The sequence below is a fragment of the Papio anubis genome, chromosome 9 (genome assembly GCF_008728515.1).
Source record: "Papio anubis isolate 15944 chromosome 9, Panubis1.0, whole genome shotgun sequence".
In the NCBI taxonomy this organism is placed as follows: Eukaryota; Metazoa; Chordata; class Mammalia; order Primates; family Cercopithecidae; genus Papio; species Papio anubis.
In genome coordinates this window covers 16437027-16445321 of record NC_044984.1, presented here as the reverse complement: position 1 = coordinate 16445321, position 8295 = coordinate 16437027, and the positions used below count along the sequence as shown (strand labels likewise).

General features: G+C 32.8%; 1 pseudogene; it reads left to right on the top strand.

The window, feature by feature from the left end:
• Window positions 1–6498: 6498 nt before the first annotated feature.
• Window positions 6499–8088, top strand: LOC110740655 (annotated as a pseudogene).
• Window positions 8089–8295: the final 207 nt, after the last annotated feature.

Genomic DNA, 8295 nt, shown 5'->3' with positions numbered 1-8295 from the left:
AATGTACCATAAGATATTGAAGGACAATTACAGAGGATTCAAGAGACAGAAATAGACTTGAAAAATAAGAAAGAAATATAGCCCCTACTCAATTTTTGGGTATCAGTTGTCAGCATAGTTCTTTCTGCATTGAAATCTGTATCAGTTTGCTAGGGCTGTCATAACGAAATAGCTCAAAGAGGGTGGCTTAAACAATAGAAATTTGTTTCACAGTACTAGGGGCCAGAAATCCAAAATTAAAGTGTTCGCTGGGTTGATGCCTTCTGAAGTCTGTGAGAAAGAATCGGCTGTCTCCCCTAGCTTCTGGTGGTTTGCTGACAATTTTTGGTGTTCTTCAACTTGTAGAGACATCGCGTGACATTTGCCTTGCTGTTCACACAGCAGCCTCCCTGTGTGTGTGTCTGTGTCCAAGTTTCCCATTTTTGTAAGGACAACATTGATATTAGAGTGTCAAGGTCCCACTCAACTCCAGTATGATGGTCTTAAATAATTACATCTGCAATGACCTGATTTCCAAACAAGATTATATTCTGAGGTAGTGAGGGCAAAGGCTTCAACACAGGAATTTTTCAGGGAACAGAATCCCACTGTGGTATGCTGTTATGTTATGGCAGCCATGGAGAAGATAATTTTTCTTGGCCTAAGAAAGCAAAAATGATGTTTTTGTGTTAACTATATGCACTTAAAATTTTAAAATTGTGTTATCAAAACACAACTTAAGTGCTCTCACACCAAGAATTGCCAACTGCCAAAAACAATGACGGTTTTCAATTCTCATGACACTCAACTTCTTTGCTTCTCTGTGATAGCTGATATCCTACTTTTTGAAACTCTTTCTTCAAGGTTATGATAATAATAACCTTTCTCTCATTGCTCTGTCCCTTATTTTGCTTAGTCCTAACTGTAAACTTTTTTTCTTTTACATCTCTGAAACATGTCCAAATAGACTTTTTTAAATACATGCAATCATTATTTCCTTTAATTCTGTTGACTCCAACACTTTGATAACTAGGCAAACTTCATTTCTGCATTCCAAACCAACATTTCTGATTTCTTAATATTGAAAATCAGAGTCAAAAGGGAACTTAAAATTATCTCCCCTGATACCCTCTTCCTACTCCCAACTCCAAAAAAATCTACTCTACCATACAATTTTTTCTGTTGGTTTTAATGACACTTGCATTCTCTATGCCTTTCATATCTGAAATATCAAATATTTTTATTTCTTATTCTCTATACCTAATTAGTTGTCAAGTAAAGCAAATTCTATCATCATAATATATTTCATATTCATACACTTGGTACTAGTCACAATGTCACCATTTTAATTGAAAGCGTTATTATTTTTATATTTTACTAAAATAACTTCTTACCAAGTCTGCTTACTTTCTAATATTATCTATTATTCCTATAGTAAGCTCAAAATCAAGTTCCTAAAGCAAGATTAAATCATTTTTGTTCAAAAAATAGCCAATGACTTCTGAATTTAGATTCCTCTTCTTTTTTGTTGTTTTTAGATGGAGTTTCGCCCTTGTCGCCCAGGCTGGAGTGCATTGGTGCAATCCCGGCTCACTGCAAACTTCTCCTCTCCTCCTGGGTTCAAGCAATTCTCCTTCCTCAGTCTCCCAAGTAGCTGGGATTATTCTAATTAATATTAGTATAATATATTATTATGTTACATATATTGTAATATATAGTTATATTAATATTTTATATTAATGATATCAGCTACATTATGTGGACATTATTTGCCTGGTATTTATCTAATTTTCACTATAATTCAATGAGTAGAATTAGTGTGTGTTTACATTTTAAAGATGATTAGAGAAGATAATTAATTTCCTCAAAGTTCTGTAGTTATTCCTGCATTCAAAAATGTTTGATGAGTACTTCCTTGGTGCTGGCACTTCTGAATTAGTAATGAAATTTCAATGATGAAAAAAAAACAAATGTTTTCCTTGTTTTCATGGAGTTTATCGTTTACTTGGGGAAACAGATTTGAAACTAGTATACCAAAATTAAATAAAATGATTCCATATTTGTGTAAGATCTAGGACTGAAAGCAAAGAAAATTATGAGAAAAAGCATAATGTTGGTAGGGATATGGAAAATACCTGAGGGTGGACAAGAAATTACTCCAAAGAGGAAATATATAGTATAGAACCTAAAAGGTGAAAAGTAGCATGCCATGTGAACTTTAGAGACAAAAAATATTCAGTACAAAGGGAGTATATGCAACCTCTCTCATGTACACATTTCCTGATATAAGATAGTATTTGATGTCATAGGAAATGGAAGATTAATATGGCTGGAGCATAGTAAAAATAGTCAGAGAAATAACACTGGATTTAAAGATAGAGCTAAATTGCGCAGGGCTTGTGGTCAATGACATTTTGTTAGGATATGGTCAAAATTAAGAACGTATGCTAAATATAAAGGGAAGTCACTAAAGGGTTTAAAGACAGGTCTTGATATAATTCAATAAAGATATGGAGGATATGATTTCTATTGTTTGGAGGATGGATTTGGAGATGAGAAAGAGTAAGACTGAAAGCTGAGTAGTGGATTGTAGATATTATGGGAGCGTGAATTACAGTGATGAGTCATTCACTGCAGGCTAGCACTCGGGCATGCATATATATATATATATATATATATATTCCTTTAATTTTGAATATTTAATATGAAGCACTTATTCAAAATTAGAACGGCATAGGAAAAGTAAGTTAATCCTTTTTATAATAGCATTAGTGGTAGCTAGACCATGATTTATCAAAAGCAGCACACAGGATTAATGTTGCTTCCTCAGAGTCCACAGTCATCTCTCTTCAGCCTGGGCTCTGGCATCTATTTTAGCAGCATATTTGAGCACACGAACTCAATATACATCTAATTTTTACCTTCGCTTCTCTGATTTCAAAGGTTTATTTGCATGCCTAATTTTTGATATTAAATTATTTTCCTGATTGAATTATGACTAAATCAGAGATAACAGCAGGTGATAAGTTTTGAACATATTTTATATATTTTATTATATGTAAAAATAAACAGTTAATTTTTAATTTTAATAGATTTATGGTATGAGAAAAAAGAGAGAAAAGGAAGACAGCTAACATATTTGCATTAGCAATCTAATAGATGAATTACTTATGTAACAAAGTGAAGATGACTTGTGGAAATAGGCTTGACAAAAGTAGAGGAGAAAATGGTTAAACATTCATTTTTTCTTAAAGATATTCAACCTAAGGTGTAAAATAAGTGATTGAACAACCAGGCATTGAAGAAGACAAGATAACATGAGTGAATATGCCAGAAAGCACAAAAATAGAATTAGCCTTACAGGAACCCCAGACTATAAATCAACTATGTTTATTGTGTTCAACAAAACAAAATTCAAGCTTGATAATGTTAGCAGAAAATAGGAAAGTATAAAATTAACATAGTTAATTTAAGAAAAGGAAAAATTCTACACCTGAAAAAAATAGAAAAGCTAAAATTAACAATTAATTGTAGCATTAAATAAAGGTCAAAGAGAGAATTAAAATGTTTGTAAATAAGTGAAAAGAAAAAACGGAAACTCCAAGGAGAAAGAATATGTGACAGATAATAGAAGGTATAGTACATTTAGACAAAATTTCAAAAGAATAGGAAAAAGAGAAAAGTGTAGAAACAGTAGCTAAAGGGATGTTTAAATAATTATCCAAAACTAATAAAAGACACCAATCCACTGTTTTGAGAGCACTGTGTTAACTTTTTAAAATTTATACTTGAATAGCAAACTTAAAAAAAAAAAACAGAAAAAATATAAATGCATCCAGAGAAAAAAGATAACATTGAAATAGTAAAGGACTAATACCTGATTTCTTAACGGCTCCAATGGATTCATTAGACCCTGTAAAGATATCTTTAAGATACTGAATAAATGAACTCCCAATTTAGAATATTATACTGAGCAAAACTTATTCTTAAAAAAAAAAGGGAATGAGGGTGTTTTTCACACAAATAACTATATTTACTGTCAGCAAGGCAATAAAATAATATATAATATAAAATATTTAAATATATTTAAACATATTATATAGAGAACATATAATACATAAATATATTTCATGTTATGTATATGTGTGTAAAACTTTTATGTTTTTATTAAGAAATGATGCGGATTATGATTGGGACCTTGAATAAAGATGAGGGCCTCCTTTGTCAGGGTTAATACTGGGACCAGCAATTGTATAATGATAAAATGTATTATGAGTCAGCTTCCCAAATGGGAATCTTGAGAAAATGATTTTCATGATAAATGGTTAGAAAAAGAATAGACAAAAATATCAAATATGTTAGCAACAAAAATATCAAAGATGTTAGCAACAAAAAAAAATTGGTGTGTATGGAAAAGTGAACCAAATTAAAAGGGAAATGTTCATATTTTCAAGAAAAAACAGAGTGTTTGCCAAATAGAGCATTTGCTGGGTTATATCATATAGAACACAATTTAAAGGACTGAAATTACATAGATCATGTTCACTGGCCACATTAAATTTACACTACAGATTAATAAGTAAAAGACAAATGGAAACTTCTTAAATATTTGGAAATTAAGAATATAAGCTAAATAATTCATGGGCTAAAATAAATGAAAATGAAAATATTTTGAACTAAATTTAGTAACAATGTGGTATATAAAAAGAGCTTGTGAAACACAATTGAAGATGTGCTTATAAAGAAATCTATAGCCTTCAATATATTAGAAAATGTTTTAATAACTTTAAAATTAAATTTGTAAGCATCTTTTAAGAGTTAGAAATAGAATTGCATTCTAAGCAAAAATAAATAAGATGGATGGAAGTAGTAAACAGAAGTCAATATATTAATAAATATGAAAAACCTAATAAAATTAATAAATAGTTTATTTATTTAAAGACTATTAAACCTGACACATTCCTCTCAAGATTGATCAAAACTAAAAGAGAGAAACAAGAAAAGAATGAGGAATATATAATATCACAGATAGAAAAGGAAGTATTAATACATACAATGTAGATATTAAATAGATAATAAGAGAGTTTTATGACTATTTATTAAAAGAATTTAAAATTTTAGATAACACATCCACTTTTCTGGGCAAAAACATTTAAAGAAGACATCTGAATGGTTATAGAACAAAATATAAAATAAAATGAATGAATAATGTATAATCTTCTGTTGATGTAAACTGTAGACCTGCTTGATTTACCAGTGAATTCTTCCAAACTTTTAGTGACTAATTCATACCAAAGTAGCATAAACTCTTATACAGAGTTTTATGAGAAAGAAGAAACACTTTCAAACTAATTTTATGAGTCCAGGATAATCTCGATACCAAAACCTGACAAAGACATTAAGAAAAAGAAAATGATCACGGTAATCTCTCCGATGACTACAATATTAGCATAGCAACTTAATGACGTATTTTAAAAAGCTAATGTATTGTGACAAAGTTGAATTTATTCCAGGAATGCAAGGTTGGCTTAACAGTTTAAAAATAGAATAATTTGCCATATTAGTAATAAGTATTTATAGCAAAGTAATTATAATGTAAAACCTCATTAATCTGATCAATTATTTCTAAAAAAATTCTATAACAAATATTTTACTGTTTGCCAGTTATCAGTTTTATATATGCCAATTATCACTTTTAATATTTTACTGATGGTCTTACTTTATAAGTCAACAATAAATGACCAAACGGTTATTAGATAAGATAGGTAGATAGGTAAATGATACAAGAAATTGAAGAAGAAAACAAAAATAAAACTATATTTTAGGGAAGAACATACCAAAAGACACATATTTATTTTAAAGTAAGGAAACAATTCAAAATTAGCACAAAAATGTGAACTATTCAACAGTCTTTATATATCACTTCATCATTTGTAAATGAGTAATGTTAGGTCTCATATTATAGAAGAAAATATATTCCATATGGATTAGATATTTAAGTTTAAAAAAGTTATAACTGTTATGAAGAAAATGTAATTAAATACCATTTTGAGAAGATTATTCATGTAAAGTGATGATTTCTGCCTTATTTATGATGATTAAAAGAGAAAACAGTCTAAATACCCCAAAGGAGTGAATGTAATATTTTCATACAATACCTTTTGAGATGCAGAATACATTTTTGAAATGTATTAAATGCCAAGTGAAGATATTATAAATGAAATGCAGAAATGTATGTGTACATATCATATACATATCATATATATGTACATAGCTTTAAGGATATCTCAGTATTTTTTTTTTCTTTTTTTTTTCTTGAGACGGACTCTCGCTCTGTTGCCCAGGCTAGAGTGCAGTGGCCAGATCTTAGCTCACTGCAAGCTCCACCTCCCGGGTTCACGCCATTCTCCTGCCTCAGCCTCCCGAGTAGCTGGGACTACAGGCGCCCGCCACCTCACCCAGCTAATTTTTTGTATTTTTAGTAGAGATGGCATTTCACCGTGTTAGCCAGGATGGTCTCGATCTCCTGACCTCGTGATCCGCCCTTCTCGGCCTCCCAAAGTGCTGGGATTACAGGCTTGAGCCACCGTGCCCAGCCTATCAGTATGTTTTTAGTGATTATCATCAACTGTTCTATATTATTTTTTATTATTTCCTTTAAAAATGTCTGGGGCCAAGGCAAGATGGGTCAAAGTCAGAGTGGTGGTCACGGTCCTGGAGGTCAAGAAGGATGACAGACAAGAAAAGGAAATATGAACCTCCTGTACCAACTAGAGTGGGAAAAAGAAGAAAACAGAGACCAGATGCTGCCAGCAAACTGCACACTGGTGACGATTCACACTCAGTGCCGGTTAAAATTACTGAAGTTGGAAAGAAGTAAAGACTATCTTCTCATAGAGGAAGAATTCATTATAAATCAGGAACAAATAAAACCATTAGAAGAAAAGTAAGAGGAGGAAAGATCAAAAGTGGGTGATCTGAGGGGGACCCTGTTGTCAGTAGGAACGTTGGAAGAGATCATCCATGACAATCATGACATCGTGTCCATATCTGCGGGCTCAGAACACTATATTCTTTCATTTGTTGACAAGGATCTGCTGGACCTGGCTTGGTCCTGCTCAACCACAACGTGCATGCCATGATAGGGGTGCTGATAGATGACACAGATCCCCTGGTCACAGTGATGGAGGTGGAAAAGGCCCCCCAGGAGACCTATGGCAATACTGGAGGGTTGGACAACCAAATTCAGAAAATTAAGGAATCTGGAATCTGTGGAGCTTCCTCTCACCTATTCTGAATACTATGAAGAGATGGGTATAAAGCCTCCTCAAGGGGGTCATTCTCTATGGTCCACTGGGCACAGGTAAAACCTTGTTAGTCAAAGCAGCAGCCAACCAAACCTCAGCCACTTTCTTGAGAGTGATTGGCTCTGAACTTATTCAGAAGTACCTAGGTGATGGGCTCAAACCCATACTGGAATTGTTTTGAGTTGTTGAAGAACAGGCACCATTCATCATGTTTATTGATGAAATAGATGCCATTGGTTCAAAAAGATATAACTCAAATTCTGGTGGTGAGAGAGAAATTCAGTGAACAATGTTGACACTGTTGAACCAGTTGGATGGATTTGATTCTAGAGGAGATGTGAAAGCTATTATGGCTACAAACCACATAGAAACTTTGGATCCAGCATTCATCAGACCAGACCGCACTGACAGGAAGATCGAGGTCCCCCTGCCCGATGAAAAGAATGAGAAGAACATCATTCAGATTCACACAAGCAGGATGAGGGTGATCAATGATGTAACCCTGCACTATTTGAGCATGGCTAAAGATGACCTCTTTGGTGCTGACATCAAGGCAATCTGTACAAAAACTGGTTTAATGGCCTTAAGAGAACTTAGAATAAAAGGAACAAATGAAGACTTCAAAAAATCTAAAGAAAGTGTTCTTTATAAGAAACAGGAAGGGGATCTATTTCTCGTGAACCACAGCTGCCATCAGGAAAATTGTTGGGGGATTTCCCATCTCCTGAAAGGGATGAGGTTGGGGAAGTTGCCCAGAAGAATCTGTTGTTACCACTGACTTTTATTAGCAAAACATCCTGTGTATCTTTTGGAGTAAGATGTGTAAGTAGCCATTGGGCATCTTTGTCTGTTCGTCACTGTGCAGCACTCTGCTTCCCAATAAAGCATGCTCCTTCACACACAAAGTCTGAATTTTCTAGCTATTCTTTAATGAATCTGTAGTACTTTTCTGTACCATTAAAGCATAATTTAAGTAATGTTTTTATATATTTTTAAAATCCATCTATTT